The 27895-nt window shown below is 49.7% G+C and overlaps 1 protein-coding gene across 3 annotated transcripts in view; it reads left to right on the top strand.

Annotated features, from left to right (window-relative positions):
- The window catches only part of AGO2 (argonaute RISC catalytic component 2), a 1138923-nt gene that overhangs the window by 1097941 nt on the left and 13087 nt on the right, over positions 1–27895 (top strand). The window lies entirely within an intron of this gene.

Here is a 27895-nt window from a genome sequence, read left to right as displayed (position 1 = left end):
GGTTTAAGATCAGGTACAGTCTCCTCCCACCTGCCCTGGGTTCGACCCGATGACCCTCTCCTCACCTTGTTATGATATCTGGCGTGCTGTCCGTCCTGCCTTCTTTGCAGGGGTTCATAGTCTTCTGCGGGCTTGAGCGACCGAGTTCACTGGTGCAAGCCCATCGAAGTGTCTTTAAAGGTAGATCTTACTGCAGCAGTCTTTATATGTAACTGTCCCTGCTTTCCTTTCTTGGTGGTTAATGTCTTTTCTTTACCCCCTTAGGTGAGCAGAGGTTTGGCGTGTCGTGCTGCTTGAATTGCGCTCCTGCCGGAATGGAGGGTGCAAGAAGAGCACTACGATTTGGTAGGTAACGTGGTAAGTGCAGCGCCGTTTTGTCCCTTACTTGCTAACCTGTACTCTTTCTTCCTTTTCAGGTCGCGATGGTCTTCTCTGGTGTGCGATGTGTTCCGGAATGGTGCCAGCCTAGAGGTGCCCAACCAGGTGAGGTTCTCGTGATGACTGAGGCTTACGCCGTAAGTAACCTGTTCTAACGTCGTCTTTCTCTCTCTCTCGCTCGCATCAGAGTGCTTCGTTCCGGTGCATTCGCGGTGTCTCGAAGATGCTGATGGATGACTCCGAGCAGCAGAAGCACGGACGAGCGTTGGGCAGACGTGGGATGGAATTCGCAGGTAAGAGTCTAATAAAGATGTTCTTTGTCTCCTCTGCAGGTCCATAGTTTTGATGATCGCAGGTATCCGGACACTGGACACGGTGAGCGTCACGCTGCTGGCTGCAGAATAACGCGAAGCGTGTTCTGTAGCTTGGGTGTGGTTTAAATAATCTTCTAGGAAAGTAGTCCAGGTAAAGTAGTTCCTCGCCACCACACCCCAAAACACTGTACCACACAGTCTGGTTCTAGGAACTAGACTGTGTGGGTGCCTCCATGTTGGCTGCAGGCCCCAAAGAAAAGTAGTCCCTTCAAGGACGGTTCCCATTCTGAACATGAGTCTGGCGCCAAAGGCGCCAGGACTGACTCCAAGAGAGTCCTGGAAGGTAGTGCAAGGCTCCTGAGGCCCCAATGAAACCCTGAATCCTGACCCCACCTGGCATGTGGACATGCCAGTGGCAGTTCAGGTCAAGGGTCGTGACAGTATCATGGCGGCGGTCCTACTGGCCGTACCCCACACGAGACTCGGGAATTACAGCTGAACTTCGCAGCCTCATGGAATCAGGAGCTGGGCTCCCAAGCGGAGCTTGTCAGCATTCCTCATTCGCTCCACTCGGAACTCACACGGTGGACCAGGGACTGCAACCTGCGGATGGGCAAGCCCTTCGGCAGCCGGCCCGCAGGTCACCATCACTATGGACTCCTCCCTAGAGATAGTCTGGACCCAGCAGGAATCTCAGATCAACTGGCTGGAGCTGAAAGCCATCTGGTTAGCTCTCAAAGCTTTCTTTCCGCTCTTCGTGGGCAAGGTCGTCCTTATCCAGACCGATAACTCCACCAGTGTGTATTATGTGAACAAGCAGGGGGGTACCAGGTCCCTGCCACTGTGCAGCGTAGCAGTCAGCATGTGGGGATGGGCGTTGCAGAACATCTACCTCACGGCCGTCCACCTCCCGGGGGATGCCGACCTGGAAGCGGACAGGCTCAGCAGACTGGGAGCGGACAAATACGAATGGCATTTGGACGACCGGGTGCTGCTGGACATCTTCAGCAGATGGGGGCATCGTCAAGTGGATCTGTTTGCCTCCTTGGACAACAGGAACTGCCAACAGTTTGCGTACTGGCAGGGGCAGGGCCCCGGCCCCCTGGGCGACGCATTCCAGATACAGTGGGACAGCATGATGGCGTATGTCTTGCCTCCCCACACCCCTGGTTCGCAGGGTGATCTGCAAGATAAAGGAATATTGTCAGCTCAGCATCTCCGAACTGCTCAGCCTCACGGACAGAACACCTATTCACCTTCCGATGGGGCCAGCCCATCTCTTGGCCCAGCAGGGGGGCAGGGTCGTCCACCCCACCCCGCCGAAGTTGGTGCTTGCAGCGTGGTACCTGAGCAGGTCACGCTCAAGCACCTGAGCCTATCACAGGCTAACCTGGAAATCATTCAGGGTGCCAGGAGCAGTGCTACCAGGAGCCAATACAAGAGTAAATGGACTAGGTTCCGTCATTGAGCGGACTCCGAGATCGACCCCCTTATGTGCACGCTGGAAGATGTGCTCTGCTTTTCGGCACACCTTGCGCACTCAGGCGTACAGGTGGACACATGCTTCACCTATCTGGCAGCCATAGGGGTCTACAGGAATTCTGAAGAGGTCTTCTCTTCCAACCCGATAGTCAGAAGATATTTGGCGGGCCTGTCCACGCTCCACCCACCCATCAAAAAGCCACACCCGTGTGGGACCTCATTGTGGTGTTGGGCGCCTTTGCGCACAAACCCTTCGAGCCAATGGCGTCTGCGGACATCAGGCTGGTCACCATTAAAACGGCTTTGTTAGTGGGCCTCACATCTGCTCGCAGAGTCGGTGAGATCCAGGCTCTGGTGGCCTCAGAACCCTATACCACTTTTCACAAGGAGATTGTGGTCAAGCAGACACACCCCACGTTCCTACCGAAGGTACCCTCCGTGTTCCATCTAAACGAGGAAAAAGTCTTACCTACGTTATTCGCTGACCCCAAGGACGAGGCTCAGTCTTGCACTATCTGGATGTCAGGCGTGCTCTGAAATTCTTTCTGGACTGGACCCAGGGCTTCTGCAAGTCGAATGCACTGTTTTTCACTTTTGGGGGCTCCAGGCACGGGTATAAAGTATCCAAGGCCCCTATTGCACAATGCCAGCTAACCTGCACGCCGTCAGAGCCAAGGCCACAGCCATTGCCTTCCAACAGCAGGTTCTGTGGCAGGTCATCAGCAGGGCAGCCACTTGGGTCACCCCTTCGGCTTTCTGCAAGCATTACTGTTTGGACGCCGGCTCTAAATCAGACGCGGCCTTCGGACAGGCGGTTCTAACAAACCTATTTGCTTAAGGAGGGTCTCCTCGCCACCCTAGGGCTACATTTAGTTTTAATCACTGTTATGTTCAATAACCACCAGATAATCTGTAGTGTGCCCCAAAGAAGTCGTTTATTTAAGTTTGTAGGACGACCCCCGGGAGGGACTCAACAACCGTCCACAGCAGCCTTCTTCCTTCCTCCCCGTCCCTGGAACCTGGAACCTCTCCAGTTGAGGATCCACGTTCCAGACACACAGATGAACGATGACATAGTAACATTATGATTATACAGTGAACCTGGGCGGCATGTCTCCATTAGAGTATGTGACATTACCAATTGATTCTCATTTAACATATCTTATACATATCCTAACACCGCCTTCCTTTCCTTGAACTAACAATTTAAAACAATGCCTAACATTTTTGCATGAAACATATATGTATAGAATACAACGTGAAATAAAATAGAACTCTGAATAAGTGACTTATCATGACTTGTTATGATGTTATTATACAGATCTATAATGTACTAAAGGTGGGATCCTTAACCCTCTTCTGCAAGTCCATCACTCCCTTCCATTGACGAACTTGGCAATTGCTACTCTCTCCTTGTTCCAGATACCTCCACCCCTGACCAGTACTGAGGAGCCTAAATCTTTCACCACTTGTTTGGGTTCGGAATATAAAGATGCTCCCTTACGAACTTTAGTAGGCAGTTTTATCTTGATCCAATCACCCTCATTAATCTTCAATTCCCTACAACAATTTCTCTGATCATATCGTTCCTTGGATTTAACTCCTGCTTCAAACATTCTACTCCTCACTGTTTTCAAATCCACGCCAACCATCTTAGATTTTCCCATCCACCCTGGGCATAAATGTGAATTAGGTTTCCTACCTCTCAAAATCTCAAAGGGTGTTAATCCTGTAACACTATGAGGCGTTATTCTATACTGGAATGTCCTTTCCATCGCTGTCCTAAACCAATCCCCACCAGTTGCTACAGCAATTCTAATGGCTTCCATCAATGTCCTATTAAAGCGTTCTACGCATCCATTACTTGGGGGTGATAGAGAGAGGTGTTTACTTGTTCAATTCCATTTCTATCCAAAAATTCTCTAAATTCCTTGGACACTAGTTGAGAGCCGTTATCCGACAAGCATTTTCTGGGAAAACCCTCTCTCCAAAATAGTTGCTCTAAAAATTTCGTAACACTGCTGCTGGAAATATCTCTAAGTAGACATATCTCAGGCCATTTGGACAATAAATCTATGACCACCAGCAAATAGCTATCTCTGGTCCCTCCAATGTTAAATGGCCCCAAAAGATCCAACGCAATCTCATCCCACGGTACACGTGGACTTTCTCTAATAACCATGGGTACTTTTTGTACACTCAATCCCTTGTTTCCCTCAAGACACTCTGGACACTCCTTAACTTGCTCTTCAATATCTTTATCAATTCCCGGCCACCAGAACTCAGATCTTATTAAACCTTTGGTCCTAGCTAAACCTAAATGCGCATCATGGGCTAGTCCAATTACCTGTTTCCTCATACCCTGAGGAACTATCATCTGATGCCCTCTATGTAGATATTTGTCATGGATCCATAAATCCCCTTTCACTCTGGCAAATCCACCCATGTCACCTTTGTAGTTCATTATTCTGTTCTCTTTAACCAATGTTAGCGCTTTCTGGTAAATTAAATCTTCACTACTAGCCCTATCCCAATCATCTTTCTTCAAGGAATCATGTACTTGGAAAATCTCACAGGTTTCTTCCTGATTTGATTGGTCTATACTGATGTGGCCTTCTCTATGAACAGACCTTGATAAGGCATCCGCCACCACATTGACTTCACCACTAATGTGAATCATGGTAAATTGCAAACCTTGAAGAGCTGTGACCCACTTCGTAATGCGTCTCGATACTCCTTCCAGCCCACCTTTGGTAAAAATATTAACCAATGGTTTATGATCGGTACAGATCGCAAATTCCCTTCCCCACAGGAACCTTTTGAACTTTTCAACTCCCCAGATGCAAGCAAGAGCTTCTTTCTCAACCACAGAGTATCTAGTTTCAGGATCTTTAAGTGACCTTGAGGCAAATGCTACAGTGTGCAGACCTTCTGAATCTTCTTGCATAAGAACCGCACCTATGCCATACTCACTAGCATCTACAAAAAGTAATGTGCGTTTCCCTTCTTCAAATGTCTTTAGAATAGGAGCGTTGATTATGGAATTTTTTATCATTTCAAACTCCTTCTTACAGTCATCACTCCATTTAAATATCACACCTTTGCAAGTAAGCCTTCTCATATGTCTTGACATGTCTGACAGATCCTTAATGAATTTGCCATAGAATTCAATTAGCCCTAAAAACGACAACACTTCTGCTTTTGATTTGGGATCTTCCATCTTCCTTATGGCTTCAATAGCCTCCTCTTTGGGTTTGACTCCCTCAGCTGTGATCTCGTGACCTAAATAAACAACTTTACTTGCTCTAAATGTACACTTCTCTGATGCTATTGTTAGACCAGCTTCTCCTAATATATCTAACACCCTTTTTAATCGTCTATCATGCTCCACCTCATCACTGCCACATACAAGGACATCATCTTGGTAGTACATCACCCCTTTTTCTCCACCAAGTAACCTGTACATGATACTCTGAAATACACTTGCAGCAGACACCAAGCCAAACGGCATGCGTACACATCTAAATAGACCGTGGGGAGTGATGAATGCTGTGAAATCTCTAGAATCCGGATGCAACTCAATCTGGTGATAAGCAGACTTGAGGTCTAAAATTGAAAATATTTTGGATCCAGAGACACCCACAAGCAGGTCATCTATCCTGGGTAATGGAAATCTATCTGCCACCACCATACTATTGAGGTGTCTTAAGTCAATGCATATCCTCAAAGATCCAGAGGGTTTTCTGACTACCACAATGGGACTCGCCCATTCCGAGGAGTCTATTCTCTCAATGACCCCTTCATTCTCCATTCTCTTTAATTTATTTTCTACGCCCTCCTTGAGTGCCAGAGGAATGGTGCGCAATTTCGCGATCTTAGGAACCGCCCCTTTTTTAATCGTATTTTATGAACAAACCCTTTCAGGCATCCAAGCTTATGTTTCTCTTCATTCAATCTCTCACCACTTACTGTTAAAACCTGTTCAGGATGACCTGCTTCAAGTCTGATTTTTAGTTCAGCTTGATCACTCCACAACATTAACTCTCCCCCTTTGTTGGCGACATAAATAGTGGTGGTGGCTTTCCTATCCTTGAACTGCAAATCAGCGTCAAAACATCCTATAATCTCTATGGGCTTGTCACCATACGCATTCGCCTTAATTTTGTTTTCCCATAAAGTACAGCAATTGAACCTCTTTCCACACCTGCACCCCTATTAATGTATAATCCGCCCCACTATCCATAAGCATCGATATTTGTATCCCATTGACCAATACAATGGCGTAAGGCTTTTTCTTCACTTTCCCATCAATGGCATTCACCATAAACACCACTTCTCTACACTTTCAATACAATCATCATCCTCATTATTCACACTAACGTCAAAAACTTGACCTGAATTGGAATTAACATTTTTACAACATCTGGCAATGTGGCCACGTATGCCACAATGATTGCATATAATGTGCACTGCAAAACAATCCTTGTCAGATGCCACATGTGAGAAACTCCCACACCGGAAGCACCTTCTTGTTGTGGAGTCTGTTTGTCATCGCTTCTCTAAAACCTCTGGAAAAATTAGACTCTGTGGTTAAATTTCTGTTGTTTTTAACTGACCACTGACGATTCCAACTTTTCCCCACTGGAGGTTTACTCTCTTGTCGATCCTCGCCTTTTTTTCCAAACTGCATCTGTCGCTTTTGCAGGCCTGAACCCATCCTCTGAGTAACCTTTGACACTTTCTGAATTGCACCCTCATTTTCCTCCAACTTGGGTTTCTCAATGTTTGAATGATTGTCTGCTTGAAGTAACTTTATACATTTATCAGTGTGTTCCACCATCTTTGCAATCTCTATAGCTCTATCCAAAGTGGGGTCTTTCTCCTTCCATAGCTCTTTTCTAACGTTGTCATTGTTGCATTTGATCATTAATTGATCACGTATATGTTCTTCCTGACAGTGATTGAATCTACATTTCACCGCCAATCCCCTCAGAGCTGTAATGAAGTCTTCTATACTCTCTCCATTCTTCTGGCCCCTGGTGGCAAATTTGTACCTCTCGAGAATAATGTTTTCCTCTATTTTATAATGTTTGTCCAATTTGGCTAATGCCTTCTCATATGGGCCTGCATCTGGCATATCTATAGGTTCTGGTAATTTTCTCTGAACTTCCTGACCTGCTGTCCCAAGACAATGAAACAATAAAGCTTCTTTACGCTCATTAGAATAGTTGGGGCCAAAGACTGCTAACGCATACTTGTGGAAGCCTTCGTTCCAATCTATCCATCGCACTCTGGGTTCCCCAGGTAATGGTAGGAAAAACACTGGAGCTGGGACATTTGCCATGACCTAGCGTGATGTCAGTGGCTGCAGTTACTAAGCTGTGGTACGATTGATTTAATTGACCTATATCCCTCAAACACACACGTATTCTAGCTGTATTATTTGTAACTCACCAGCGATGTTATAGTATATGAAACTGTCCGCCGTCTGTCCGTTTTGCGAGGTTCGCAAGGTCCGTTGGAGCGTGCAGGATCGCCCGGCGTCAGGCTGGTTACCAACCACTGCAAGCCGACTCACAATGCGGCGATGAGTATTCCGTTGTGCCGAAAATAATCTTACTTTGTTTACGTATGGCTAACACGCCGTGAGTGTACTCTCCTATACTGCGTGTTGACGTGTCAAACGCAGTGCTCGTCACGGCGTAAGGTCCGCTTTTCATTCGCTGGTTTGGAGCTGGTAGGAACAATTCTGCTAAATCAGTCACGTCACTGGGTCCTGCCTTGGAACGTCAACAGTGCGTATAGAATCGAGTAGCAGAGCCGCGTTGGGATACGCGTGCAGGTATTTCAGCTTCAAACATAAACACTGCGCGCGCTGGTTTCTTTTCCACCGCTCCTCAGAAAATATTATATTCAATGTGAAGGATATAATTACTGCCGGTACCTGTATTCCAAACAGTTCTCTTCATGTGGCTCTCGAGCATATGTCAATGCGTGGCCGCTCACTGTTAATTTATGATCCGTGGCCTTGCTTGCTAGGATCGTGCCGGGGGTCGCCTGAAAAAATCCTTTATCCTCGTCGCCAGCTGTTATGTTCAATAACCACCAGATAATCTGTAGTGTGCCCCAAAGAAGTCGTTTATTTAAGTTTGTAGGACGACCCCCGGGAGGGACTCAACAACCGTCCACAGCAGCCTTCTTCCTTCCTCCCCGTCCCTGGAACCTCTCCAGTTGAGGATCCACGTTCCAGACACACAGACGAACGATGACATAGTAACATTATGATTATACAGTGAACCTGGGCGGCATGTCTCCATTAGAGTATGTGACATTACCAATTGATTCTCATTTAACATATCTTATACATATCCTAACAATCACCCATACAGTATGGAGGAAAGGGGACAGGACGGGACGTAAGAGTAATTAATAGTTACTCACCGTAGTGATTAACATACTCTTAGTCATTAGTCCCCTTTCCTCCATACGTCCGTCCATCCTCTTGCCTAATAATTCTGGTGTCGATGGGCAATGTTAAATCTTGTCGACGCGTCAATGGAGACTGTGGTGTGACACCGGTGGGCAGAGTCAGGGTAGCGCATGCTCCCAGGACCGCACCCACGCGTGCCTCTAAATTTAAAGGGGAAGAAGGTTTTTGTCTGGTGAAAAAGATATCGGTCTCCCGTCCCTAGCAAGGGACGCCCCTACAGTATGGAGGAAAGTTTGTCTCGATAGCTCAGCAGCAACGTGCTCGCCTTGGAAGCAAGACATGGAGCAACACAGGTTCGATCCCCGGGTCCGTGCTTCGAAACCTCTGGGTATTAAGCGCGTTATAAATAAGCTATCATATCATAAAGGGGACGTTGGTCACTACGGTGAGTAACTATTAATTTCTGCAGCATGGGCCTGGCATGGATTCACATGCTCATGAATATTCCCATTTGTCAGGCTGGGAATCTTTGGTAAAAGAAAAAACGGTTTCACTTTCACTTACAAACTGTCTTTCTCCTATTGTCGTACGACCCCAAACCAATGACTGCCCTCTCCCTAAGCCCCTCCTCTGGTAGCCAGCCCCAGATTTGGTTGCACATAAAGTGGCAGTATGACCAAGAAGAGCGTTGAGGTACAGGAGGGAGGGTTCGCATGTGAATCCACGCCAGACGCATGCTAGTGAACACGAGTTACAGGAAAGTAACTTGTTCCTAATGCAAGAAATTCAAAGAGACAGTGTCTCGGAACTGATAGTGTTCGAGACTAATCTGGTTCCTCATAAGAATGAGCAAAAGGGCAAAGGAAGTAGAGCAGAAGGCATTTCTCCCGAAAAAAGTCGAACGGGTTCAAGGCAAAAAGAAATGGTGTCCCATATAAGTCTATGGGAGGAATGCAGCAAAAAGATGATTTTTCCTAACAGTGCGAGCAACCAGTCCTTACTTCTGATCAAACATCCAGCGCTATGAAGAGTTCCGGAAGTTGCCTGTGGCGTAGCCAGATGTTGTCCTGGGCTAATTTGCTGCATTGTTTGCTGTTTTGAGTTAAAAGCTTGTCTGGCTGATGGCTCAGCGCCTACCAGTGTGATCTCAGGTTGACGCCTCTGCTTTGGGTGTAAGAGCCAAGCTCTGTATCCTCGCATGTCTGAGGCCTCTCTTGGCTCAGGGCCTCCGCGCCCTCCCGCCCAGGGCTTGGCACAAGGCTTCAAAATGGCAGAGAGGAACTTGGCAGTGCCTGCCAGGCTGGTGGCCATCTTGGATCCAGCTATGGGCACTCAAGTGCTTTCGCACATCAACTGCTTTGCAAGATGATTCAGTCTGTAAGCGGCAGCGGATCCTACAGTGCTGGCTTCTGGTAACTTTCTAGACCCAGCACACACTATCTTACAATAGGGTGCTGGAGGGGATACTTAGTATCCCCTTTGTCTAGCTTCTCATGTAACACTTTTGTTACCCTTTCCTCGATGAATGGCTGGTGGGAGTGGTTTACTTAACTACTGTGGTGTGCATTTACTGCGGGCTGCTGTCGCAGCTGCAGTAAAGCACCAAAGGGTGCCATTTTTGTCAAAATAGGCCTGGGTCTTCTTTTTTCGCCATTTCTTTGTGGAAAGGTCCTTCTTGAGATTTACTCTGCGCGCCAAACAAGGTTTGGTCCTTTTGTTCATTTTACCTTTGGTGGGATTCACGGGTGAAGCCCGCCTCTGGCTCCAGGGTGTCGGGTGGGGGCAGGAAGTGAGGAAGGTGCCTGAAACTCCCTGTGCTTAGTCTCCTAGGAGACCAGAATACACTCTTAGGTGATTGGCCGGCTTTGTGACTGACAGCTAGGCTGGAATGTATGAGAAAAAACTGCATAAAAGGTGAGGCTTTTTGGCTTGAAAGGCAGAGTCGACCACTGGACGAAGGAATCCGAAGAAGAGCTTGAAGAGGGCACCTGCTGCAACTCCTGGACCGTTGGTTTGCCCAGTAAAGCTCTGCTGCTGTGCTGAAACTCTGAATTCGTATCGACAGGGAAGCCCCTGCAAGGACGACTTCTCCCCTTGAGTTAGTGTGATGAATCCACTCCAAAGTAAGCACCCTGGACATCCTCTCCGAGCTGGTTGAAATTCTACTGCAGGATCCAAATAGCCAGGGAGAGGAACACCAGATTGTGTGCATTGCTTTTCAGCTGGCCAAGAGCTCCAGGAAGATCCTCCAGACTCCCAGGAAGCAGGACTGGCCGAGCCTAAGGCCTTAACAGAGTGCAGGACCCCAGATGCAAGGAAAGTCCATCTCGGCAGCCAGGAACCGCAGTGTTGCCATTTGCGGTAAACACGAGGATCTGAAACACCCAAGTGGGAATTTTCTTAAGATTGCCAGTTGCGAGCGGTGACCGTCCCATTGCAGTGCAGGAGTCCCCAGAAGTCCTCTCTCTTGTCTCCACAACTGGGGCCCAGGAACAGCAGAATCTGCAGAGCTGCACAGGAACAGAAGCCATCTGCCGCACTTTTTCTTCAACCAAAAGGTACTGTAAAGTCTGAGAGAACTTACCTTGTTGTGCCACCTTGCTTGTCCTCGTTGGAGACTTGTCTCGGTTGCCCCTGTAGAGTTGCCAACAGCTTCTTTACCTCACAAGCCTAATCGGCTTGTGGCCCTACTTTGAATTTCTTCTTATTCTACAAAGACTTCTAAAACATTCAGCAAGACTTACATACTGAAGTGCTTCAGTTCACCTCGACTTTTGCTAACTTAACATTGGCTGGCCTAGGCTCCCTGAATGAGACTTCTCTCCTCTGCTTAGTTGTCTTTTTTCCAGGAAGGGGTTATCTAATTTTCCATTGGGGGTTACGAAAGGTACTTAACTTCATAATATTTGTGTGATGTTTTGTTCTAATAACCATTTTCCTTTGACATATAGCTCCGCTGCGAGGGATCACCCAGTTTGCCCAGAATTCTGCCGCCGAAGACAAGAACTCCCTCCCCGACAACCAGCTGATCGAAGGATTCCAACCCGCGTGTTTGCGAGGTTTTGCCCGACGAGGAGCCCCTCAGATGGCCGCCGCTGCGGTCTCCATGACCACTGCAACAACAGAAGCCATGCGCCCGGATTGGGCCCAACACCTCGCTCTGCCCTCCCCTCCTGCTTTAAATGGAGGGGAGGTGAGCCAAGTGACAATGCCGCATAGGGAAGGCCTGGAGGAAAGGCCTACTTCCCTCTCTGTAGCTCTGCTGCGAGGGATCACCCAGATTGCCCAGAATTCTGCCGCTGAAGACCAAAACTCCCTCCCCGACAACCAGCTGATCGAAGGATTCCAACCCGCGTGTTCGAGGTTTTGCCCGACGAGAAGCCCCTAAGATGGCTGCCGCTGCGGTCTCCATGACAACCGCAACAGAAGTCTTGCGCCTGGATTGGGCCCAACACCGCTCTCTGCCCTCCCCGCCTGCTTTAAATGGAGGGGAGGCGAGCCACGAGGCAATGCTGCGTAGGGAAGGCCTGAAGGAAAGGCATACTTCCTTCTCTGCAGCTCTCTGCTGCTCAACGGTGTACGGATGGACCCCACTCCCGACCGCCATGCCATCAGCTGCTGTTCCGATATCCCAAGGTGAGCGATCCTGAACACACCCCTTACTAAATGATATGCCCGACTTAAGCTGCCCACCTTCAGCCGATGTCAGGTGTGCACGCCTAAGAGCCCGCACATACCCGCAACAATCCATGCTCCCCGCCCATCCCTCCCAACATAACCGCTATGTCGGTTACAGGATCCAAGGGAGGCGCACCAACAGAACTCATTACCTACACCAGTATCCTTGCAAACCGCTACAACAGCGGATTATAGTACACAATCGCAATGTAAATGCTGCTGAATTACCCAATACTGATACCTACAATGTGAATACCCCCAGAGCGCCAAATGCTGATGCTACCTACTATGTGAATGCCCCCAGTGCGCCAAATGCTGATGCTACCTACAATGTAAATGCCTCGTGTGCCAAATGCTGATGCTACCTGCTATGTGAATGCCCCAGTGCGCCAAATGATGATGCTACCTGCTATGTAAATGCTCCCAGTGTGCCAAATGCTGATGGTACCTGCTATGTGAATGCCCCCGTGCGCCAAATGCTGATGCTACCTACAATTTGAATGCCCCCAGTGTGCCAAATGCTGATGCTACCTACAATGTGAATGCCCCCAGTGTGCCAAATGTGGCTACTGACTGCGATGCTTATGAGCCCCACCAAACAACCCCTGCTGTATCAGATGCCATAAATGTACCCACTGCTCCCTGCCATCAATGCTCACCAACCACCACAGGTATGCCCGATGCCACCTCAGATCCCAATGTTGACTTCTCCAAAGATGCAACCACCTCTACTTCTAAGATTTGTGCCAGTCCACACCTTAGATGTGCGTTGGTCAATGCCCGCTCCATTAATGTCCATGCTCTCGACATCAATGACCTAATCATCACCCATGACCTCGACATCCTATTCATTACTGAATCATGGCTACACGAAGCCTCAGGTCCAGCCCTATCACTGGCACTACCCACTGACTACTCCATTATCAGACAAGACCGACTCACCAAGGGTGGAGGAGTAGCATTGATAGCAAAACAGTCACTATCAGAAAGACTGATAAGGTCATAGATGATAAGTTATTACCTCCATACCAAAATCAACATCTCTCACAACTGCACCATCTCAGTGCACCTGGACTACCGCCCACCTGGACCAGCAGGTGACTCCCAAGCAGCCGTAACTCGCCTCCTATCTGACAACCTAAAGGAATCTTCAAAGGCCATATTACTAGGAGACTTCAACCTAGGCCTTAACGACGATAATGACCTTGCAGCCAAAGCACTCAATATCACACTTGATGCCCTAGGATTCAGCAACACCATTACTGGTCCTACTCAAAACCAGGGTCAGTCCCTTGACTGGATCGCCCAACATAACTGCCCTCTCATCACCACCAACTCACCGCCCCCCCCCTCCCCCAATCCCCCATTGGTCTGACCACCACATTATACACTTTGACATCCCTACTGCCAGAAACAAACATATCCCAGCACCACACATGCCACGCCTACACCCTCAGGTGACTTCAATAGTTAGGGTGCTGGGGGACATTAATATATCACTGTTGCATTTAGAATCAGACTTGGGAATATTTATTTATTTTACATTTGTATAGCGCACAAGGCAGCCCCTAGGCATCGTGGCTATGTTACTTGTAGTTACACTTAGTTACAGGAACAGGCCAGTGTGCATTTAGGTGAAACAGTACATTACATGTAGGTTAGGTAGCTTGCCAGAAGCTCTAGGCAACTCGCCAAAGAAAATCTCATCTCCTACCTATCCGGATCCGCCTTCACACCCCTGTTCTCAACTGATACAGAAATCCTGGCACTCACTTACAACAAAGCTATCAAGGCAGCAGTTGAAGATATCGCACCACTCAAACTACGTAAAGCCAAACCTAGAGGACACACCAATGCCTGGTTCACCACTGACCACTTGGCACTGCGAACCAAGAAATGTGCAGCACTAACACGCTGGCAATCCAGCCAAACCGATAAAGCAAAACTTGACTTCAAAAGTATTGCTAAAGAATACAAACAAGCCATCATTGGAGCTAAAGCCACTTCCTTTGAGTCCCGAATCAAAGAAGCGCAATCCCACACCAAAGAGATATTCTCCATCTTTAGGGACCTAGGAACCCCCACACCACAAAACTTTAACAAAGACAAAACCTGGTGTGAAGGAATCCAATCCGCCATGCTTAATAAAATAAACACACTCCAAACCAAAATCGAATCATCCAGACAAACACTGAAGACCACACCACCCCCGACACCTGCACCACCATCACCAAGGGACCCCTGCACTCCCTTCCCCTTCAATAAAATTGAAGAAAAGGACATGATTAATATCATGAAATCCATTAAGCCATCCAAGTGCAAAGGAGACACATGCCCAGCCAGTATCATCAAAGAATGCGCCAGCACACTCGCACGCTTCCTTACAGTTTTTGTTAATGCCTCATTTGTCACTGGCAAAGTCCCCACCTGCCTCAGAGGCATGGGTACGCCCACTTATAAAAGAAACCCGACTCTGGACCCATCATATCCCAAAAACTACAGGCCCATCACCGCGGTGCCCTTTCTGCTCAAAATACTAGACAAAGCAGCATACTTCCAGGTGCAAAAATTCATTGAAGACAACAAACTCCTTGGGGTACGCCAATCAGGCTTTCACCCAGGACATGGGACAGAAACCGCATTACTGGACCTAAAAAACCAGATGGATGAGGCTAGGGACGCCGGCAAACCGGCTCTCCTCCTCCTCCTCCTCCTTTTAGATCTCTCAGCAGCATTTGACCTTGTTGATCACAAGGTCTTATGCCACCACCTAACCACAACAGCCAAATTCTCACCAGAAGCCACCGCATGGATATCCTTACTGCAAGGAAGAGCCATGCAAGTCTTCTCGGACTCTGCCTCGGCCTCACCCACCATCATACTGTGCGGTGTACCACAAGGGTCGTGCATCTCACCCACCCTCTACAACATTTTTACGCACCCCCTATTCTTCATTCTAGATGCACTGGGTATCTCGTATACTAATTACGCCGATGATACCCAGATCCTCCTTACCCCAACAGGAGACTATGACACTGATCCATGACCCTAAACGACATTTACAACGCAATCCAAACCTGGATGGCCGTAAATGGACTATGCCTGAACTCAGACAAAACTGAGCTACTCCTGGTTGGCACCAGCGATACACTCAGGAACCTAGACCCCAAGTTCAGCCACTTCAGCATTGACAACATCAAAATCCCAGTTGCCAGTGCAGTAAAAACTCTGGGAGTTTACCTTGACTCTAAACTATCAATGACCAGGCAGGTCAATGCTATTGCTTCAGCGGCAGCCTACCACGCTAAACTCATGACAGCAGCCAGACCATTCCTATCTAAAAAAATACTCCATTATCACACGAGCCATTACTGGATCAAGATTGGACTACTTTAATGTCCTCCTCCACTAAAAACCTGGCTAAACTACAGACCATTCAAAATAATGCCCTATGAGCAGCACTAGGCATCCCAAAAAGACAGCACATCACAGATGCAAGGAAAGAAGCACACTGGCTTCCTATCAAAGAGTTATCTTCAAAGCCCTTGCACTGACACACAAATGTATTCACCAAACCTCTCCCACCTACCTCTCTGAAAAAGTCCACCCCACCTTCACAACCAGACCTACCAGAACACCTTATGTGAACATGCTCACAGTGCCCAAATTTAAGAGAACTCGAGCTGGTGGCACCAGCTTCCCTTATCTAGCAGCTACGCAATGGCACACGTTGCCACCCACACTCCGAGGTGAAAGCTCACACCTAGCTTTCAGAAAAGCTGCCAAAACGCTACTTTTCACATAACCACGCCACACCACAGCTACCAAACCTACACATGCCTAAATGCATGATGTAATGTACTGTTTCACCTAAATGCATACTGTACTGTTCCTGTAACTAAGTGTAACTACAAGTAACATTGCTGCGATGCGTAGGGGCTGCCTTGTGCGCTATACAAATGTAAAATAAATAAAGTAAATATTACTAAGTCTGATTTCTAAATACACCAGTGATATATTAATGTCCCCAGCACCCTAACTATTGAAGTCACCTGAGGGTGTAGTTGGTGTCTGTGGGCCATCGCAAAACGGTATTTGCTGATTTAGAAATATTACGAGTGTGTATTTTTGAAGTGTATTTGAGTGTTACTATTATATTGCCCCTTCTGAAGAAGGCTTACTCTACCTGACTGTTCAATTAATAATTGTTTAATCAAGAAACCGTGTGTGTAAGAGTTTATTTGAATACTTGTCACTGTGAATCTCTGTAACTCCCCTACAACTCACATTGAGCCCTCTTGAGATAAGCCTGGCTGCTCAATACGCTACCAACCTGTGTAGTACAGACTTAGACCAAAGGTTGGGTTCCTATTGCCAGGAGGTCAAAGTTGTTGTCATGCACCCAAAGGATACTGCATATAATCTTGCCCAACATCTACCCATCATAGCCTTACAGCTACACGCACCAGGCACCTCCGGGCTTTTACCAGAAACAGGAACCCAGGAGGATGTTCTGCAGTTGGCGCTAAAGGTCTCGGAGAAGCCCAGGGCCAACGCCCAGATGAAGAAGTCATTGGACAGCAGGTTTAGGCTGACGGACAGGGAGCCAATCCTCCTTGCCTCCTACCTCGCAGCCGCATTATTCAGTGGTGGCTGTTGCCTCTTTGCATTCTAAAACATTGTCTGCTTCTTCCATACAAGCCACCTCCCAGTTGCATATCCAAGGAGGACAAAGTCCTTGAGTCTTTGAGAAAGTGCTGTTATTGCATCTTGGGACTGCATCAGCAGCAAGCCAACGCAAGCGCCCTCTTCACTGTGGCGTGAGCTCAGGGAATTTCTGCCTGTTCTCCCTGCGGACAAGCAAGCCTCCTTCAATGCAGGTCTAGCAGATGTCCGGGCCATTGTGCAGGACCTCATGGAGTCTTCGGTCTCCCACATTGACACAGCCAGGAGAGGGATGTGCCTTGGTGTCGAGATGAGAAGGATGGTGTGGATCTGACAGGCAGGAGTGGATACTGGATCTGCCCTTGGAGGGCATGGACCTTGTTCATTCGTCAACCATTGACAAAGAAGAAAACTCCACTCAAACCGCCAAGTCCTTGGCTATCCTCACAAACCTGGTCAGAACCCCTTTCCCTCAGACCCAGGGCAGCACCAAGTTCAAGCCCCACGCTTTCTCCAACTTCAAGAGGTTCCGAGACTGCAGTACACAAAGGCTTGACGGGTTGCCCAGTGACAACAGGTCTGCTCCCCCTCTGAAGCCAAGAAGCAGTGACGTCAAGATCGGGGAACATAGTTCGCCCGTGGGGGGCCGTTTGGCTCTGTTCCAGGACCCCTGGAAGCATCGCTTTTCAGAAACCCATGGATCCTATCCATAGTCTCCATGGGCTTCAGTCTCCTGTTCGTCAGATCGGGTCCCCGGCTCTTTTATGGGTGGTCCTTTCGCTCTTGGGAGATGCAGGCGATAGTTCCGGTTTCTCTTGTAGGGAAAGGCTCTGGTTACTATTCTAGGATTTTTGCGGTATGCAAGAGGCACCAGGCTGGCCTGAGGGGGTAGTCCTGGACTTGTCATTTCTAAATCTGTCTTTACCGCTGTAATAATTCAAGATGATTACTCCAGAGCACATAGTCTGTGTGCAGGGGACTGGATGTGTTTCCTGGACCTCAAGGATGCATACCTGCATGTTCCCATCTACCAGCTGCATCGGATATTTCTGCGGTTCACGTTCGTCGTACCATTTTCAGTACAGGGTGCTACCCTTTGGCCTGAACTTTGCTCCTTGCCTCTTCAAGAAGTTGATGAACTCAGTGGCGGGCCTTCTCCGCTTGGAGGGCCATCATCTGTACCCTTACTTGGACGACTGGCTGGTGAGGGCTGGCACACCCGAAGGGGTGGTGCACTAATGCCAAAGATTGGTGGATACCCATCATCAGCTAGGTTTCTCCCTCAACCAGAGGAAGTCACAGTTGTGCCCATCTCAGGAACTGGTCTTCTTAGGGTTTTGTTGGAACACTGGCGTTCAGCGGGTGTTCCCTACGCCCGAGAGGCTTCTGTTGCTCCTCCAGGCGGTAGGGCACTTACTCCTACGTCCAGTCCCCTTTCCCCCATACTTGTGGGACATCTCTCCGTCCTGTGGGACGGGACCGGAGCACTTTGTAAAAAGCATCCACATTTTTCCAAAAATGTGTCCCTCTCTTTCCTGCGCGGGGCCCGGCACGCGGCTGTAACCCCACCCACCTTGGCTCCGCACCGCCCATCAGTCCTTTTCTCTGCACGATCGAGGCCGGACGCACTTGCATCCTCTGAAGATTTTCTTCCCCGTTTTCCTCTCTGGCTCTCGCTAGCGTTCGTTTTACTAGTCTGTCTTTTAAATGAGATTTTCCAGACTGTTCGTGTCACCGTCGCTTCGCGAGTGCGGATCCCCATCCTCTTTGTTTAGAGTGTTTGGGTCCGGATCACCGTTGGGACTCCTGTTTTTACTGTGACTCCCTTTCGGTCCGGGCACTTCAATGTCAGTTGGAGCGGTGGGAGGAGGTGTTCCGACAAACTCCTCCTTCTCATTTTCAGGCGTTCATCGACGAGAAGAAGAAACGCCCGGTAAGTTCTTTACTTTTCAGAGCACCCCGACCGGGGGATACCTTCCCAGGTTCATCTCGGGCCAGGAGGGGCGTTGATCGCTCTGTTACCGGGGTTCGCCCTGAGGTGCCTGTCGGGCCTAATAATTCTACTGGAGTTTTCTCCGAGGGTCTCCGTAAGGGGCCTGTGTACACCGGAGTACACTCCGAGGCCCCTCCTGTGGGGGCTGTTTGTAGGCCCAGTTCTACTGAGTCTTGGGGTACCGGAGCTTGCGCTGAGGCCTCTTTCGGCTTCCCTCAAAAACAAAACCGGGTGTTCCCCGAGGCCTTGGCTGGGCTTGTGGTTACCGACCGGATGTTAAAGGCCCGTGCCGTTAAGGCTTTTACCGGTCCGAGGTCCCTCGTACAGAGGCTAAGGCTACCAACAGTTCTGACGGGCCGGGCAAGGCCCTGTCGGTGAAAGTGGTTGCTCACCGTTCCCGCTCTTGTGGTGACACCAGATCTGTTGAGGGGGCAAAGAAGCAAGGTTCTTCTTTTACCAGCAGTGCCGAGGCCCTTCCTTCGAAGGCTCAGTTGGCGGTTGGTATGTCGCAGAAACATTCCAGGCCTCCTAGTACCAGCTCTGCTGAGGTTCCTTACGTTAAGGCTAAAATTAAGACCCCTGACCCATCGACGGGGACCCCTGCCTCACTTCCTCACGTGCCGCAGTTCCCCTCAGATGAGGACAAAATGGCAGCCGTTCCCGCCACGACCACGGCGGCCTTTTTACGTACTACCCCTACAACTACCCCATCGGCCCCTGGTGTAGGGTTCGGTCCTTTGGGTGAACCTAAGTTCCCTTGTGCGCATCCTTACCGGCCGGTTTATGATTGGAATGCCCGGATGCCTCTTCCGCACAATGTTTTGTTGACCGCAGGGACGGCTCCTTTGATTTATGTGGATACGTCGGTGGAGGGGGCGGTTTGGCACCCTTCTCCGTTACATCCCTGGATTTGTCCACCTCCTGAGAGGCCTCCTCAGGTTCCGAAACAATCTCCTGAGGACGCCTTTTTCGGTAAATTTCAAGCGCTTATGCTCACCGACCCCATGAGGGAATATTTCAAAGGGCTTTTCAAGGAGATATGTCCACCTGCGCCTCCGGCTCCACCTGTTCCTGCGTTGGTTCCGCCGGCGCCTCCCTTGCCCGTGGTGCCTACCCCTGCTCTTCCGCCTTTGCCACCATTGTCCCCAGCGGACAAGGCAGTGCCTGACACGGCTCAGCTGGATCCTGACCTGTCAGATGACCCTCAAGGCGATCAGGACAACAAGGACCTTCCCTGCTCGATCAGAGCCTTTCATGACCGGGTACTGGACATGATGAGTTTCTTAGATGTTCCGGTGCCCGAGGCACCCGCTCCACAGGAGGGTGTGCTTTCTGGGGCGTTCACCTTGTCTCCCTTGGAGCATACCGGCCTGTTCCTGCAGAAGGACGTTCTGGCCGAGGTCCGAAGAGTTTGGGAAAAGCCACACTCATGACTTTTTGTCAATAAAAAGATTGACGCGAGGTACAGGCTGCATTCTTCGGAAGAAGTGGCCTTGTCTTGTCCGCCTCCCTCCTCCACAGTGGTGGCTGCGGCTACGTTGCAATTCAGACCTGCAGCATCCTCTTCCACGACGGCTACTCAGGTCTTGGGAAAGGAGGACACGCTCCTGGACTCCCTAGGGAGGAAAATCTTTGCCAATTCGGCCTTGCAGCTCAGGCAGGCCAATGCAGAATTGATTTTGGCGGGAGCTAACATGTGGATGTGGAAAGGTCCGTCGGAGTTTGAGGAGCACATTCCGGTCGAGAAGTTGGAAGACTTCAGAGGTGGCCTTTCCGATGCCAGGGTCTTCGCCCAGGATCTCCTGAAGGCTGCGGCTCATCACATAGACACCTCGGGGCCTAATGCTGGGGGTTGATACCTCGTGGCAAGAGTGGCTGCATGCCACTAAGTTTTCAAAGGAAGTGCAAGACAAGGTACTGGGCCTTCCATTCGATGGTAAGGAGCTTTTTCACTCTTCTACTGATGTAGAGCTCACCAAAACCAAGGATAGCACTCAGACGGCTAAATCATTGTCTGTTCTGGTTAAAGCTCATTTCAAATCCCAGAGACCGTTGCCGCAAAGTCGACCTTCCTCTGGTTTGAGAGGCTTCCTCGACCGCAAATCTCGCAGAGTGGGTACTCCTGCGGGGAATAAACTGCCGTAGACAACAGCGTACGCAGTTTTTCTCCCGCTTCTCAGCCTCCTCATCAGGTTCAGGTGGCACCGCCACCGATAAGCCTGCCAAATGAGGGTTCGCACGAGACTCCGGTGGGAGGACGCATTGCATCTCATTGGGCGGCGTGGCAGACCATCACAGAAGACAGATGGGTCTTGTCAGTCGCTAGAGCGGGCTTCCGCTTACCTTTACCCCCTACCCCACCTCTCAACCCTCCTTTTCAGCTGTCGGGCTCACCCTCCTTCAAGGCCGAGGTTCAGAAACTTCTGGACCTCAGAGCTGTGGAACCCGTTCCCCTTGGGGAGCGAGGGGAGGGCTTCTACTCCCAGCTGTTTACAGTGCCCAAACCCAACCAGGCTAGCCTGCGCACCATCCAAGACCTTTCCCAGTTCAATCTTTTCCTACCCCAAGAGAAATTCAAGATGATCACGCCCGGCCAGATTCGCTCCTCTTTGCAGATGGGCGATTGGCTCAGCGTGGTGGATCTTCAGGATGCGTACATGCATATCCTGATTTGGAATCCACACAGGAGATACCTCTGCTTCTCTTTTGGAGAGGAGCACTTCCAGTTTTGGGTGCTTCCTTTTGGCCTCAGCTCGGCGCCGTGTGTCTTCCCGAAGATGATGTCGGTGATTGCGGCCTATCTTCGTGTCCAGGGTATCCATGTGTTTCCTTATTTGGACGACTGGCTCTTACGCAGCCCTTGTCCGTTGGCAGCAGCGGGTAACCTCCAGTCTCTCCTTCAGCTCCTGTTCCATCTTGGGCTGTCGGTGAACTGGCGGAAATCCTCCATGACGGTCTTGCAGGACCTGATCTTCCTGGGTTTTCGTTGGAACACGATTGACTGCCGAGTGTATCTGACTGGGGACAGAATGGCGGATCTGTTGGCCACGTGTCAGATGTTTGTGCAGTCGGAGAGCATGTCGGCCTGGTGGTTCCAGAGGCTTCTGGGCCGCTTGGCCTCGTGTGTACTGGCTCTTCCTCTTGCTCGTCTCAAAATGAGACGGACCCAGATGGCTCTTCGGAGTTCCTGGCGTCAGGCTGTGGACCCGGATTCCAAGCGGATTATGATTCCGGATTCCATGAGAGTGGACCTGGACTGGTGGTCATCTCTCAGCAACCTGTCGGTGGGTGCGGGGTTTCAGGACCCAGCCCCCATGCTGACGATCACGACGGACTCCTCCCTTTTGGGGTGGGGTGCAACATTAGATCTTCTTCAGGTCTTGGACCTCTGGTCGCCTCAGGACAAGCTCCTGCACATAAATCATTTGGAGCTTCTGGCGCTCATGGCGTTCAGACCGCTCATTGTCAACAAGGTGGTCTGCATAAGAACGGACAATGTGGTATCAATGTATTACATAAACAAGCAAGGGGGAACAAAGTCTCTCCCTCTCGTGGACCTGTCCATCCAGATTTGGGAGTGGGCCGTGCTTCATGGGGTCTGGCTGCTTGCAGTGCACATCCCGGGCCAGCTGAATGTCATAGCGGATGCCCTCAGCTGGCGGACAGTGGTCAGCTACGAGTTGGAGTTGAAGGCGGAGGTCCTTTCATGGTTTTTCTCGCGTTGGGGCACACCAGAGGTGGACCTCTTCGCCACAGCAGTAAAAAAGAAACTTCCTCAGTAGGCCTCCAGAGGGGGAGCTGGGAGCCTCCTCTCTGGGGGATGCTCTCAAGATTCCATGGCACAACATGAGAGCTTACGCCTTCCTGCCTCTGCCTCTATCTAGTTCATCGAGCAATTTGGAAGTTGAAGAACTCTGTGAACTGTTCTTCTACTAATAGCCCCGTGGTGGCCGGCCAGGTTTTGGTTCTCAGAACTTCAGTGTATCCGCTGATCAGGTTAGCAGAAACTCCCGATCTTTTTCACCAAGGGGAACAACAGATGTGGCACCCCTCCCCACAATCGCTCAGCTTGGCGGCATGGTGCCTGAGTTCAAGTCTTTAGAGCATTTGAGTTTGTCTGCGGATAACATGCGCATTATCCAGGCAGCCAGGAAACCCTCGACCAGATCTCAATACAAGAGTAAATGGCTCAGGTTCTGTCATTGGTGTTTGGAGAAAGAGTTGGATCCGAGGGAGGCAACGATTGACACGGTACTGTCCTTCGTATCCTCCCTAGCAGAGTCAGGGGTTCATGTTCTGTCTTGCAGGCCTTATCTCTCAGCGTTTTCCGCTTACCTTTTTACAGACCTGTGTTCTTATTCTCTAACTAACCCGGTGGTGAAGAGACATTTTGCTGGCTTGACACGCCTCTACCCTCCGGTTTGTAGTCCGCACCCGCCTTGGGATCTAAATGTAGTCCTGACGGCGCTGTGCCATAAACCCTTTGAACCAATGGCTACGGTTGACCTCAAGTAGGTGTCCTGGAAAGTGTCCTTTCTGGTCGACGTTACGTCAGCGAGGAGAGTGAGTGAGCTCCAGGAATTGTCAGTGGAGCATCCTTTCTTAGTCTTTCACAAGGACAAGGTAGTCCTTCGGACAAACCCGGCTTTCCTACCGAAGGTAGTGGCCGAATTCCATCTGAATCAGTCGATCTCCCTTCCGGTCTTTTGTCCGAACCCTGCTTCAGAGGCTGAAAGGGTTCTACACTGTCTTGACATCTGAAGAGCTCTTAAGTTCTACCTAGACAGGATTTACGAGCTTCAGGGTTCTTCTCAACTTTTTGTGACCTTCGGTAACCCTCAGGGCAGGCCGGCGTCGAAGGCATCTATTTCCAGATGGATTGCCGCCTGCATCACGGAGTCTTTCACCGTCCAAAAGCTGAAACCTCCTAAAGGTATCCATGCACACCTGGTGCGGGGCAAGGCAGCCGCGGTTGCTATTCAGAAATGTTCCCTGGGAGTCCATCGCTAAGGAAGCTACTTGGGCCTCCCCATCTGCTTTCTGTAAGCATTACTGCCTCGATTTGAGCTCTAGAGCTGACGCTCAGTTTGGTCAGGCTGTGCTAAAGAACCTGTTTCAGTAAGGGGTATTTCCATCCACCCATAGTTCCTGTAAGGAGTGCTTGGGAATCTCCCACAAGTATGGAGGAAAGGGGACGGGACGTAGGAGTATTAACAGGTTGCTCACCGTAGTGACCACCTTACTCCTAGTCCATAGTCCCCTTTCCTCCATACGGCCGCCCGCCGTCCCCTGTAATAAGGTTCCTCTGTTATTGCTAATGGGTCTTTGACCCTGCGATAGAAAAGGACGGATGGGCGATGCGCGGGGCGGAGCCAAGGTGGGCGGGGTTACGGCCGGGTGCCAGGCCCCGCGCAGGAAAGCGAGGAGGGACACATTTTTGGAAAAATTTGGATGCTTTTTACAAAGTACTCCGGTCCCGTCCCACAGGACGGAGAGATGTCCCACAAGTAATGAGGAAAGGGGACTATGGACTAGGAGTAAGGTGGTCACTACGGTGAGTAACCTGGTAATTCTTGACAACCCGACCACCTCGCAATGGAGGCTTCGACGAGGTCCCAGTATAAGAGCAAATATAATAGGTTCTGCCATTGGGCTCGTGACCAGGGTCTGGGCCCTGTCACTTTTCCGTTGATGACATACTGGCTTTATCAGCGTACCTAGCTTGTTCTGGGGTACAGTTGGATACTTGCTGCATCTATTTGGCAGCCATTGGGGCTTAAAAGAATTCCTCTGAGCATGTGTTTTTGACGCCAACCCTGCGGTTAAGGCCGACCTTAAGGGGGTTGTCTAGGATTTTTCCACCAGTGCATAGGCCCCACCCGGTCTGGGACCTCAATGTGGTGCTGGCAGCCTTACAGCACTAGCCTTTCAAGCCAGTGGCCTCTGTGGACATCTGCTGGGTGACACAAAAAACTACTGCTACTGGTGGCTCTCACCTCAGCGCTCCACGATAGTGAGTTTCAGGCGTTGTCTTCGTGCAAGCCCTACACCACGTTTCACAATGGCAAGGTCATCTTCTGCACTCAGGGAAACTTCTTGCCCAATGTGGTCTCTCCATTTCATCTGAATCAAGAGATCTGCCTGACGGTGTTCTTCCCGAACTCAGTTGGAGGCAGAGGGGGACCCTACATCAAGTATTATCTCTCGGAAAAAATCCTTCAGGAAGTCAGAGGCATTGTTTGTGACTTTTGGGGGCTTCTCCCCCCGGCTCTCAGGCTTCCATCGCCCATTGTATGGTTCCGGCCATTTCAGAGGCATAGACGGCCATTGGCAAACCTGTTCCAGAGGGGATTCATGTCCATGCGGTCAAAGCGAAGACCATGGCTGTCGCGTTTAATAAACATGCTTCTTGGGATGTCATCAGCAAGGCGGCTCCTTGGGCCACCCCGTCAGCCTTCTGTATGTAAGCACTACTCACCAGACACTAGCTCCAGGCGCAATGCAGAATTTGGTCAGGCGGTTCTGAAGAACCTTTTTGATTTGTCCTAGATATGAGGCAGGCTATCAGTTACACCCCCCGTTGACTCACCCACATGGATGGAGAAAAGGGGACAGGGTGTATGAGTAAAGTTACTCACCGTAGTGACTAGGGTACTCGTAGTCTATAGTCCCCTTTCCTCCAGAAGTCCCACCCGCCTTCCTCCGCTAGTATGGCAATGCTAATATGTAATGGGCGTAGCCAGGTATCTAAGCATCTGATGTGTTCAAAGGGGACTGAGGTGAGGCGCAGGTGGGCGGGACCTCAGTGGGGTGTTTCTGAAGCAGCGCCCCCTGTGCGCGATTCTAAATTTGAAGGGGATGTTCAATTTTTTGCTGCCAAAGGTTCCGGTACTGTCCCCATGTTGGGGGATGCCCACAAGGATGGGGGCAAAGGGGACTATATGGACAATGAGTACTCTAGTCACTACGGTTATTCACTTTAATTATTTTAATACATTCTGACACACTTGTATTGAGAGTGCTCTGTATGTGTGTACTAACTGAACTGTTCACCTCAAAGCCTGTTAAGTCGAAGCTTGCTGTTCAGTCACATTACCCAGATGGTTTGGCTGGACATTTGGCATTGGTCCCTGTTCATCAGAATAGGGTGGCCTCTCAATCTGTCCACTGGCAGGTTCTCAAAATCCATATTAACGCACACATTACTGCATGGCTATCCTGTGTATTAGAGACGTGTTTCTCTTAACTTAGGCCTCTCTCCCACTATACAGGTGTCTCAAACTTAGCAGGGCCTCTGTGCCCAAATTGCATTGTGTGATCTCCAGGCTACATTGATAGCAGGGCCTCTGTGCCCAAATTGCACTGTGACCTCCAAACTACATTGTTAGGCCTCTCTCCCACTATACAGGTGTCTCAAACATAGCAGGGACTCATTGCCCAATTACATTGTGTGATCCCAAACTGCATTGATAGCAGGGCCTCTGTGCCCAAATTGCACTGTCACCTCCAAACTGCATGGATAGGCCTCTCTCCCACTATACAGGTGTCTCAAATCTATCTCACTCGCACATCTAGCAAACTCCCAAGTGAGACAGAAACCACCAGTGAATTACAGTTGTGGGTCACTCTAAGTAAGGCCTCTCGCATCACAAGGCAAAAGTCCAAGCTATGCCTGTCCAAACCAGCGGATACCCTTTCTAACCCACACAGCCTGCTCACCACAGTGAACCATGCTTGGGGAGACGGACAGTAAAGAGAGCCACAGATAACGCCCAACTTAATAACCCTTACCCCCCTTCACCTCCTAGGACAGCGACTGAATGAGTCGTCAACCTCAGCCGGAAAGCCACCAACAGACGGGGCCAAACCAGTAGCGGACACCCCCTCACCAGCCACTACACCACAAGACAACCAGACCTAAGCAGGACCATCTAGACGTCACCAAACAAAGCCTAAACAACTCTCAATCCTACAATGCCGCGCAAACGACCAATTCTGAGAAAAAGATGAAGAGATGAACAAACACGCCAGAACAGCAACCTAGAACAACCAAAGACTGGACCCCCAGAGGCAGGAACACAAACCGAAGGAACTCTGAGAGAAGAGAAAAATCCCTCTACCTAACTCCATACCTCGCAGACAACTGGCCACCACGGCAATCCAACCCAACATTTGAAGCAGCAACATCAATCAACCTAACACAAGCAAGTAGTAGAAGAATGGCCAAAACAGACAGACGGACGGACCCAATAACCCCCTACATCACCAAAGCAAGAGGAACTTCCAATCAACAACCACAACTCCCGGAAGACGAACCCGATGAAAACACTAAAAACCCAAGACAAAACCTAGAAGAACTCTTCGAAGACGCTGACGCCCCGAACCCCACAGCCCAACAAGTGGCCGACCAAGAAGGAAACCTCAATACCAAGCGGAAGACGACCTCGACAAAACCCAAACCAAACAACACCTCCAAACTTCACTGCAATCTAATAAACGCAAGATCCATGTCAAAACACTCAACAGAGATCTTCGACCTACTCGACGACATCAGCATTGACATCCTGTTCATCACAGAAACATGGACGACCACTACAAAATCACACTCCAAAGCTGCCTTCCAACCGACTTCAAATGCCTACAAATAAACAGAAAAAACAAAAAAGGAGGAGGCATCGCTATAGCATTCAAAGAACACCTGAAAATAAAAACTGACAAACCACTCAACATCCTCAACTGCGAAACTATGGTAATACACCTAACAGCGAGCCCAAAAACCAACATCACATTCATCCTGGTATACAGACCACCAACATATGATGCAACGTTCGTCGATAACTTCATAGAAGCCATCCCCAACTTAGCCATTAACCACGAACACCTAATCATCCTGGGGGACTTCAACATCTGGTTTGATGACAGCCACGCCAACTCCCAAAACTCACTAATTGATCA

The sequence above is a fragment of the Ambystoma mexicanum genome, chromosome 5q (genome assembly GCF_040938575.1).
Source record: "Ambystoma mexicanum isolate Mex_15411 chromosome 5q, UKY_AmexF1_1, whole genome shotgun sequence".
NCBI classification, from domain to species: Eukaryota; Metazoa; Chordata; class Amphibia; order Caudata; family Ambystomatidae; genus Ambystoma; species Ambystoma mexicanum.
This window is presented reverse-complemented; position numbering and strand designations above follow the sequence as displayed.